The sequence below is a fragment of the Boleophthalmus pectinirostris genome, unplaced genomic scaffold (genome assembly GCF_026225935.1).
Source record: "Boleophthalmus pectinirostris isolate CB_2022bp ecotype Guang Dong unplaced genomic scaffold, ASM2622593v1 HiC_scaffold_4, whole genome shotgun sequence".
NCBI classification, from domain to species: Eukaryota; Metazoa; Chordata; class Actinopteri; order Gobiiformes; family Gobiidae; genus Boleophthalmus; species Boleophthalmus pectinirostris.
This window is the reverse complement of record NW_026571353.1, coordinates 25808935-25821109: the sequence shown is the minus strand read 5'-3', so window position 1 is coordinate 25821109 and position 12175 is coordinate 25808935.

The window sequence follows — 12175 nt, the reverse complement described above, 5'->3', positions numbered from 1 at the left end:
TAGTGTGCGGCTTTCACATACTAAGCTCTTACATTCTTCGCTGTATTTAGGCTTAGACTTTGAGCAATTATGGCAGCGTTGTTTGAAATACAAAACGAGAATCCTTTTGGCGTAACACAAGGTTTCCATTTCATTGTTTGGACGGCCTGCTCGACCTGGGGGCTCAGTGCATGCTAATCACCATCAAAAGCATGATTCTCCTGCAACTTATTTGTTTGCGGACGTCCAAGGTTGGGACACAGAGTACTCGAGATCATTTAAGATTTAGATTTGCAAATGTTTTCTGCCCTGTGCGTTATGCTAATGATTGTAAATATCATAATAGAAAATAGGAGACAGCTCTCGTAAATGAAAAGAGCTCTTTGTAATTGGAGATTAGTGTCTGGAGATGAGAGGGAGCATTGATTTGAAGGACCTGCTGAATCATAATGCAGGAGCTTTGGACAGGAGGAAGCTGGCTCTGCTCCACACTGTTGCCTATGGGCACAAGCAACATCCAGGCTCCAGCCTGAGCAGCCAGACTACTGTCTCTGAGTGGTATTAATCACATCTTTTACAAATCAATTACAGGACCAGGGGAAAATCATAGGACGCCTTCAAAAGTACTGAAGTCGAAAAAATGTTGTAAAAGATTTTAATAACTCAGACAGTGGGATGAAATGGATTTTTAGACATGCACATTTTAAATGTACTGGTAACATGCTATATTTAATGCTGTAGAATGTAGTGTAGTAGGAAAAAAGACCAGTCAGATTTCACTTCATCTTTTTACTCCACCAATACATATTTCACTTTCTCTTGCTTTTTTCTGGAAATCTAAAGCAAAACTGCCATTAATGTCTTCAAATAAGGTTAAAAGTGAAGCTGATAGCCACAGAATAATTCAGATCTACTGCAGCCTGTAATAGCTGTGTATTGTAATGACTTGTATAATAGTTCAGCTTGATTTCATGGGAGTACAAGTATCTGAAGATGTCCATATGTATCCACTGGTAACAATAAAATATATATAGCAGGAGTAATCATACAATAACATACTCCTACTCAAAACAAATGAGCGCTAAGTGAATACAGCTTAGAAAGATAACTAGGGGTGTCAAATTATCGCGTTAATTGCGATTAATTAATTACAGTCATATTTAGCGCGTTATGTTTTTTAATCGCGTTAATCTCATTTTTAATCTCTAACTTTAGTGTTTCTGTATCTGAGTTTCTTTATTATAAAACCTGTTTTTATGTGTTGTTGGGACAACAACAACACACACACACACACACAAAACACATTTATACATTTTTTTTATTTCGGTAATTCCACTCATTGCCGGAAACCCACACAAAACGCGCGCAGTAACAGCGTAAGTAAACGTCATGTTAACGTTGGCGGCATCAGTCGCACAATGGACGAGGTCAAAGAGCCAGTAGAACAGAGGCAGCAGCGCACAGGTAAAAACACATTCGTGTCTTGGAAATTATTCTCCCGACGTGAAATATAAAAGAAAATAACAAGTATAATATCGCCTGAAAACAACCTGCATAGGCTCATGATGTCTGCACTACTGTCCTATAGTGACCTGCCACATGAGGGGACACGCACACAAACACACACACACACACACACACACACACAAACACAAACACACACAAACAAACACACACCTTCATCATCGTCATTAACCTAACCTGAGAACGCGCGGACCACGTTTCCTTCCGTAGTTACACTGCGCGGACATCGCTGTCCTCTGCTCCCGTGAGCCGCGTGTGGATCGTGTTTTCTCCCGTACGCGGCGTAAACCGCGCTTCCTCCTGTGCGCCTCTAAACCAGAACTAACACCAAGACTAAAACCAGGTCTAAACCAGGTCTAAACCAGGACTAAACCAGAACTAAAACCAGGTCTAAACCAGAACTAAAACCAGAACTAAAACCAGGTATAAACCAGGACTAAACCAGGTCTAAACCAGGTCTAAACCAGGACTAAACCAGGACTAACACCAGGACTAACACCAGGATTAATCCATTCCAGGACTAAACTAGGACTAAAGTAGGTCTAAACCAGGTCTAAACCAGGACTAAAACCAGTGATCTCATATATAAAGCATTTCTCTATCAATAATATTTTTAATATGGTTAAGGAAAGACTGGACTTTTTATTGTCTTTAAGTAGACAAAAGTTATTATGTTCAGATTTCCTCATCTTTGCTACTTTACAGCAAACAGTTTCTTATTCATGGAGACTTGGGCTCAACAGCCAAATTGGAGAGATTTGTTAAACAATAAATGACTTTATAAAGTCACTTTTTTAAATTCTATATTAGTCTTTTGATCTGCCACAATAATGTAATAATGAATTTAAATGAAAATACCTCAAATTGAAGCTTTTCTCAGCAATTTTTAGGTGAGATTAAAATTAGATTAATTAATTACAGATCATAATTAATTAATCTCTCAATTTTTTTAATCGCATGACAGCACTAAAGATAATATCACTTAACTGTGTAGTGTGTACAGTTTACTAAAGTACACTTAAAGGGACTGCATATAGCTTGTGTTCTTACATTTCTAAGAAAAAGTACTACAGTCATAACTGAACATTGGATTCCAGAGCCTTAACTTGCAGATGAGATTACACACAGGTCAGCACACAATTGTTATTGGTAAGAGCACTATTTGATTTGAACGCATCTCCTATCTGAGAACAGAAATAAGTAATAGTTTGTGAAACTTCAAATAAAAAAGATACATTCATTTAGCAGTACAGCGATGAATTTGATCATTTATAACAATATAATTACCACTGAATGATTGGTCAAGCATGTCACAATAAATATACAACAAAGTATAGCTCACCTCACATTCATTTTATTCTTCCTTCAACATACAAGTAACGATTCAGCAATTACCTGCAAAGCCCTAACCTATTCTTTGCTTCACTTTTTTTTTTTGAGCCTCTACCATTCGAAACATAAATTGCTTGTAATGACTTGTGCTGTTGAGGGCAGCTCTCTTGATTAATGACCAAAAATAGTGAGAGATTTAGTTTCACTTTATGTTCCTTGGAGGTCACTGTGAACTTTAGCGTCAGCCCTCCACGGCTCCAACAGGAAATGAGAGCAGCCCAAGTGGAAGTGCTTAACAGCTGGTAGCCTCGATCCATAAAGACAAAAGAGGAGGAGGGCCTGATTGGAGGAGCCCGCTGTGGAACGTCAGGCTACGGTTTCAGCCCATGGACTCCCACTGTCAGTCACCCAGAGCAGCACCAACACGGGCCAGATACAGCTCACTGCAGCAGAGAGTGTGTGCCTTTGTGTGTGTGTTTGTGTGCAAGTGGGACACAGCTGGGAGACTGAGGACCTTATATATTTACTGCAGAAACATGACTAAGGCTTTGAGACATGTGCAGTGAAGCTGAGTGTTGTGTATAAGAGTCAGAGAGTAAGAAATGTGTTTGTAGTTTGATTTAGATCTTTCTGCTGTGGGCATGTTATGGAGGAGGAGTTATGGAGGTGACAAAGAATACCCTTGGCATTACGCCAGTGCTCTTTGTAGAAGTCATAGTGTTTTTTGTATACTGACAAGAAATATGATGAGTAGTGTGTTTTTAAAATCAAATAATCTTAAATATTTCAAGGCGTAGGCTCAAATAATAATAACTGATACATGAACACAGAAGCAGCATCTGTTCACATTTGGAAGAGAAAACTAGATATGAACTAAATATTTCCATGTTTCAATTTGTTAATTGACGCTATTCAGATTATTCAAATGATGTGAGGGAAGCTAAGACTTGGTAACTCTCAGACTTGTGTTGGGTCTTATTTATAAAGAGTCCATATATGTACAAACTGTTATGAGCAGTCTGAGGCAAAACTCTGAATTCTGTGCTTCAGGGTGTTCGGAGATTCAGCAGAAAATCTGAGCTCAGAGAGACAAGAAAGTGGAAAGTTTGAGAAAGTCTGTGGAAATGTGTGTCTTGTCCATATGTACACTTTAATTAAGAGTTGCACATACAATTTTACATTGGAGATCCCTGACGGAAGAATGTGTCATCTCAGCTGCACTGCTGCTGGAAGTACAAACCGAAAATAGGCTTGTTTCCATTTGACCCACTGACAGAGAAGTCAACAAATTATGCACCAAATTCTAGAAAAATTTAAATGTCAAGAAATAAAAATCTTAACTAAAACACAACGGACTCCAGACTCCAGGCACTCCAAAGAAATAGAAAAAGTTAAAAAAAAAATCACACGAGGAAAAATTTTGTTAAAAGACCTTTATTTGAATGGCCAAAGCCAACATGTTTCGACCTTAACTGGTCTTCATCAGGGCTTAGTAATTTTATTTATTATTATTATTATTATTATTATTATTATTATTATTATTATTATTATTATTATTATTATTATGTGTTTTACTTTGTCAAATTCAATCTTGCTTAAAACACCAGCAGACAACTCTTTGATTCTTACTATGAGCATGTGTGACTCTTTCATCTGATCCTGGGCCTGACAGATGTGCTGCTGTCTGTGCTCTAAGAGAAGCCTTATCCAATGCTAATTGCGGGAGACAAGCTCTGTATTGGCCGTTAAGCAAAGGGCCCGTCCCGCCCGGCCTTATGCGCCGTGAAAAGCGCAGATGAATATCGAAGGGGAGAAGCAAAGATAATGACGCTGATGGAGGTTGGCTAAAAGCTGACAGGACAGACCAGTGGAGGGGAAACCGACAGCTGACAGCGGTCCAGCCATGGGAGAAGAGGTGCGATCGATCCACACTTTAAAATAAGAATCAATATGGCTGGCCCGAGAGCACAACTTCAATACAAGCTAAAGCTAAGTCATTAAAATCATGCTACATGGGGTAAATGAGTGACATGCAAAGTAAAACGTCTGAATTATAATCAAATATAGAAGGTCACAAATGGATAGTGACACTTCTATTAGAGCGGTGTCGGAATATGAATAAAGTGCAGACTGTGCGTTATTTAATCTTTATTGTATTTTTAAATGAAGAGACAGGTTTTGTCAAGTGGAACCAAGACAATATCAGTTACATTTAAAGTAATATGTCAGTTTTCATGTGAGGGTGTTTCTCTCTCAAAGTAGAAAGGATCGTCTTCAGGCTTCAGTTTGTTGTGTAATACTCATAGCTATAGTTTTTGTCAGTGTGATTAAAATTAAAATCCAAAATGAATATCAAAATTAAATAATCCAGCAAAAGTGAATGCTTGTTTTTCAGTGCGTATGTTAGTCTAAAAGCTACTGCTACAAAATAGAAAAGATGATGCTGTTTTGATTTGATTTTTACTTGAAATCATTATTTAAAGGTGCATTGTGTAACTTTTCTGGAGGAGGGTCCATCAGATGCTTTTCTCCATAGAGATTAGAGTTATTTATTTGTCTGGAATGTTTCACAGCATGGCATTAAACCTTTCTATCTTTATGGAGACCAAACCAGACCAAATTACAGGTCAGATCTGTGGAGAGGCAACCCCGCTCACAGTCAGAATGCCTGGTTTTCTAGGTATTTTTGAACTATAAAACCACCAGTAATTTGATAAATGTAAAGTAGAGCTGTTTAATGTCATACTGTGGAACATTCCAGGCAGAGCAGTGACTTATCCATAGAAACAAGCCGTCAGAGGCAGAAAGTACATGGTAGTCTAAATGTCAGAATGTAAGTAAGTTTAACTTTATTGTCCCTGAGAGGAAATCTATCTTGGGTTATAATGCCACTTCAGCTGCATGATATAAAACACACACAATCACAGACATTCAGACATTACACAGACACACATAATACAGCTCCATATGAACAATATCTGCTTCCTGTCCCCAACTTGTCCCCCAAATATGAATAAGTTACAATTATCCACAATTCAGCATAGAGGTTATATTTAAAAAAAACGCCTGTATCCAAGACACCAAAAAAATCTAAGTTATTGCGCAACACCAATTAAAAACAAAGCCATTTAAATTTGGATATTAAAGGGCTCATATTACGCTATTTTCTGACCTGTGTAATAATGTTGTTTCTTCTTCAAAACATACCTGGAGCTGTGTTTTGTTTCATTCACACAAACTCTGCACATCTAGGCTGAGTTCTTCTCTCAAAATGCAAACACGTCATTCCACCCTGTGATGTCCTGTGGTACAGGAAGTGCTCCGCTGTGTTTTTAAACTCCATACACCTTCACCTGAATCATTTGGATCATTTCAACCCTGGATTTGCCCATTTCTACTGAACTAAAACTTAAAATGAGCTGTTAACTGGAAAAACTATCACTTCATGACATCACGAGGTGCAACAGAGCATTTTGAGCTTTTCAGACGTAGGCAGATTAATAAACCAGCGTTACTCAAACATGTGTGAATGAAACAAAACACATCTCCAAGTATGTTTTTGAGCAGATAACAATATTCTAACCTGTCTTAAAGATCACATGAGTCAATTTTGCATAATATTAAAGTGAAAAGGATCTTTCTCAATACTATGCAATGTTTACACGCTCCATTCCTTCAACCTAAAGCAGCTTTGATAGTGGATAGGCCTAAACCTTCATTAATTCCAGCTGAATTCTTAAGCCTGCAGTTATCAGAGGATCCTGAGTGAGCTCTGCGTGGCTGCTATCGACAGGTGTCTGTGCTCTGTCCTTGTGTCACTGCTGTGTATTGAACCGTGCATTAATGAGGACCACCATTCACCTTACCCTGCTCCCTGTTAAGATAATGTTATACAAAGAAGTCAGCTCCAATGTGATGGCTACAGGAGACACGGGGAAGTTTGAGAAAGTGCAGGAACCATAACTATACTACTAAAGAGATGATTAGGGGACTGCCCTGTTGGAGATTTAAATTAAAGCTGCTTAACAGAAGGCTGACAATGTCCTTATTTTGGAAATCTGTGTCAAATCTAAAGTCAAAGATGGGCAAGTCTAAGTCAAGTCCCACACAAATCACGTTTAACCTTAAGTTCACCCAAACCCAAAAATCATAACAGCAACTTTGAACCAAACTGTTGAATAAACAAGCACAAAGTTAGAAAATCAGACAATGAAACAGCCAATAATCAAGTGTATGAACCAATATTCACAGGATACAAGCAAATGGATAATTGTCTGTAGACACCTTCTCAGCAAGAAAAAATCCAGAGGAAAAAGAGAAACCTCATGAAGAAGACAGAGACACATTCCCATGCATAGACAGGCTGCAGGTGTCCAAGACTGACACTCATCTATTTGCAGATAGAGTTAAAGTCTGCAGAGCAAGAGCAAAACGGGGACAAATGGGGTTAACTAGTCTAGGGTGAGGGTCATATTTTTTTCTCATGTCACAGGGGTCTAGCCTAGTGCCTCCGCTCAATTTCATTTCTCTCCAGTGACTAGGGCAGGAATTGGAATACACTAGATCATTTGCAAGAACCCCGGCTGTGAAGCCAAGACATCAAACTCAAGCGAGTGTCTGGGTCCCTTTTGTGGTACAGCACAACAGTAAACAAAGTCGAGATGGATGTAGACGAAAGCCATACGTTCTTTGTTAGCAACCATTACCAGAGATCGAGGATTTAAAGCCGGAACAAGGGGAATGTTTGGTGAATTTTATCAAGGGAAAAGACGTTATTGCCCTTCTTCCTACGAGATTTGGCCCACTACATACAGTAACGTCACGACAAAATAGCAACGATTGGTTAAATAAAAAAGTACTCACCTACCGCTGAGCGAACAAATCCTAATGCTGCGAGGTCAGATGGTTTCCACGAAGTGAAACCGGTTGATGAATCAGGCTAGGTCAAGTCGAAGTCACATTTGAGTCACTGCCATTCAAGTCAAAGTTTTTCATTTATAAAGGTCAAGTCTCAACTCATCCAAGTAATGATTGAGTCACTATTTTGATTTTTGACACAACTTGCAAGTCTCTGCTAGTCAAAGGTGCCATAGTTAACATTTCTAGTGGAGGGTTCGCAAACTGCTTGTCTCCATGGAAATATTATATAACATTAACCCTATTTATCATGTGGCAGACAAGCAGATTACATCACTATGCTACATTACAATTCAGATCTGCGGACAGTCGCCTTATTCACAGAAGGAATGATTGTATTTTTGATCAATAGAAACACCGTAATGAATAAATGGAAGTTGATCCTTTAATATTCACATTATAATATTTATTCATGTAGTTTTACTTAGTGTTATGAATTATTTGGTAACATATTTTGTTGAAGAGCTTGTACCATTATATACTTTGATGTTGTATTATGTTCATATGTTTTTACAACTTTACAACAAAACTCAAAGACAGAACTCGCACCATGGTACAGTGTATATCTGACTACTGCAGCATGATGACAGGTGGTGGTGTGGGTGCTGGAGGCTGTCTGGACTGGCCTGAGGGCTCTCTCCTCACTCCACCTCTCCTCTCCCCCTCTCATCTGTCCCTCCTCTCGCTTCTCCTCATCTGCCTCCTCTTCTCTGTCTTTTCTGCTCTGTGGATTGGCTCCTCTCCTTTGTACAAACACAGTCCTCTTGTCCTCTTGTCTCTTCTGCAAAACTCGCCAAGACAGTCCGCCTCAGTGACACTTACAGGATGTCCGGCTTGAACTATGACCTTTAAATCCCGCCATATGATTGAATGAGTCAAATCACCATCAGTAATTTAGCTGTCATAAACCTGCTGAAGAGTCTATGACTATAGGTTGTACAGCTGACCTCAGAGACATGGTATGACTTTGGCATTTCTATATTAGACTAGTCACTAAAAGATTACAGGAAAAATTTAATATGTCATGACATTTGCAAAACAACAGTAGTGACCTTATTAATACGCCCAAACAAAAATTACTTACAGTGGGGGGTCTGATACTAGCGTGCTGTGCCTTGAATGTTCCACAGTATGGCAATAAAAATATCTATTTGCCTTTATTCAATTATAGGTTTTCTGTGTTATAAAAAAACAGTCTTACTTTACTTACTAACTGCTGCTCACAGTTTTCATCTATTACAGACTTTCTTGCAAACTTGTTAGAAAGAGCTATGTGAGTTTCGACTATACCACTATATGGTGGTTTAGGATGAGATCTGATTGGCCGTACTTTGATGGTCTACCCAGCTTCACTTTTCTGTCTAAAAAAGTTGCTCTAAAGCTGAGCATGAAGCCAAAAATCCTCCTATATCTGCCAAAGGCTTTGCTAGAGGTTGGAACAAGTAAGACAGACTTGAAGAGCCCATATTGCGCTATTTTCTGATCTACAGTATGTTATAATGTTTCCTCATCAAAAATATACCTGGAGTTGTGTTTTGTTCATTCATGGAGTACCTCATACTCATACACCTTCACTAGAATCATTTGGATAATTTCAGATCTAGAATTGCCTGTCTGTTCTAAACTAAACATAAAAGGTAGCTGTCAACTTAAAAACTACTACTACCTGACCTCACAGGGTGGAACAGAGCATTTTGACCTTTGAAGACGTAGACAGACCAATAATAAATGATTATTCAAATGCGTGACTGAAACAAAGCACAACTCCAGGTATGTTTTTGAGGAGGTAAAACCTTCTAACATGGCTTACAGTCAATTTTGTGTAATATAGGACTTTTAAATACCAGCTTCCTCCTTTTAAAGTTGCCCCAGCTTGAATTCTTTTAACCTAAAAATACTACTAGATCCCCGAGCTGTCAAACTCCCAGACATCCTAACTAATTCCTTTTTTAAGTTTTACATCAAACACCAAAACCACTAAAAACCTCTTGTCAGGTCTTTTCCATTTGACCGACTAATTCTGCTTAACCACCACTCGCTCTGAGACAACCTGTCACCGTCCCAGCTCCCGTCGTATCATTGGCTCTCGCGGCTGACATAAATTACAAGTGACGCTGGTTGTCATGGCGGCACTCTCAGCGGGACAAATAAGTTGGGCGTCGAGCTGAATTAATCATTGTTGACAACAGAGACCCTCCCCGTAGCTGTTCCCTCGTCACCACGGCGCTGTTTGCCTCACCTCATAATTGCTCTGGCTTGTGTAATTAACTAATTGCAGCCTGTTATGAAGTTGGAGATGATTGTTTAATTTGGTGAGATGAGATTGGGTTGAAGAGGTGGGCAGAGTAGTGAGAATTGTGTTGAGTTAGAAATTCTAAATAATTCTATGCTAATATTTTAATTCAAACGTAATTCATTATGAACAAATAGTTTATAAAAGAGCCGATATTACGCTATTTTCTGATCTATGTTATAATGTTTCATCATCAAAAATATGCCTGGATTTGTGTTTTGTTTCATTCACACGTTTAAAACACAAGACAATGCATCTGCTCTCAAATTGAAAACGCTCTGTTCCACCTGGAGATGTCATGAGGTAATACAGAAAGTGCCCCACTGTTTTTTAAACATCATACACTTTCAAAAGAATAATTGGGATCATTTCAGCCTTGCGATCTCTACTAGACAAAGGTAAAAGGTACCTGTTAACTTGAATACTAGCACTTTGTGACATCACAAGGTGGAACACAACATTTTAAGCTTTGGAAATGTAGACGGACTAATCATGAAGGATTACTCGAACATGTAAATGAACCAAAACACAACTCCAGGTATGTTTTTGATAAGGGAACAATATTATAACATAACTTAAAGGGACATTTCGGAATTGTGGACATAGGGCTTCATTTCCTAGTGAGCCAGAGTGTTGAAGATGTGTGGAGACACTTTTTAAAATATTCCATCCAGTCCTTGTATTTGCAGAGGTCACTGGTGCTAGGCTAGTGCATGTCAATGGCCATAGTTATCCTGCCACTCAAAACAGTCTTACCCACTCACACGCAAAGCAGCTGAAGCAAATCTGTTATTACACCAGACTGTCGATGTAAATGTCTGTGTTGATAGAATAATGTTTGAAAAAAAACTAACCTTGTATTGCATGAATCGTCGTATGTTGAGGGACTTTTTTCTCAGCAGCAGCAGAAGTACAACTCACTGCTGCTATTCAGACATAAATCCTTCAAATGCAAGGTTGGTTTTACTTTTAAAATGATTCTTTTGACACAGACATTTCACATCGACAGTCTATAATAGTTTTGCTTCAGGTGTTTTGTGGAGTGGGTAAGACAGGATAACTATGGCCATTGACATGCACTAGCCTAGCACCAGCGACCTCGACAAATACAAGGACTGGATGGAATATTTAAAAAAGTGGCTCCACGCGTCTCCAACACTCTGGCTAATTAGGAAATGAGGCCCTATGTCCAAAATTCCGGACTGTTCCTTTAAAGCTAACAAGAGTAAATTTTGAGTAATAAGGGATTTCTTTTTTTTTTTAATGGAAAAAAAAACAAAACATAAAAAATCTATTGTATGCATACTAAATAGTGAGAAGCATTGCCAAACTTTTCTCAAAGTTGTTGTAACTTCCAAGTACTATTAGAAAGTACAAATAAAAAGTTGAGCACTATTTCTTTACTCTCAGAGGTGTGAATTCTTCAAAAAGTTACTTCCTTATGTAACAGTACTTTACTCCTCTTCTGCCTCGATCTGTTTTGTGAAAAGCATCCAAATTATGCAGATGTGATTGGAATCTAACCCTTTTACGGCACCATCATCGCCTGTTAATATTGATGAGATGTGCGTTGCCCCAAGCGATTTCCTCGACAATTGTAATAATTCCTCAATAAAAGAACCCTTAAGTTGCTGCTGTTTTATTTAAAATCGGACATTATCCTCCATCACCTCATATCATGTCACTGTGAGATACATACGCCGCACTACAGACAGCTCGTCAAACACCTTTTCCAATCAGGACTGTAAAGATGGTGGAGAGAGAGAAATGAAGCTGCGAAATGAAGTGAAAAAAGTGTATTAAAAGGTTGAAATATAGTGCAGAGGAGTCAGAATATGTAGGTGGGATTTCTCTGTGGAATATCTCTTCAAATAAAATGCGTTTGATGCAGTCAGCTTTGAGCTTATTAGCATAAAAACAATGTGGAACAAAAGCAAAGCACAGTTAAGCTCTGCAAGTCTGGTCTTTGGCTTCGGAGTTTCTATTAAGGATCTGTACCAGTATTGAATCCTACTATAGGGCTGTAATGACATGGCAATGCTGTTCTATTCATCATATCACAATATAAATGTACTGTTTTCCAGAATGATCAAAAGTACAGAGAACAACTTTTGTGCTAACATGAATACA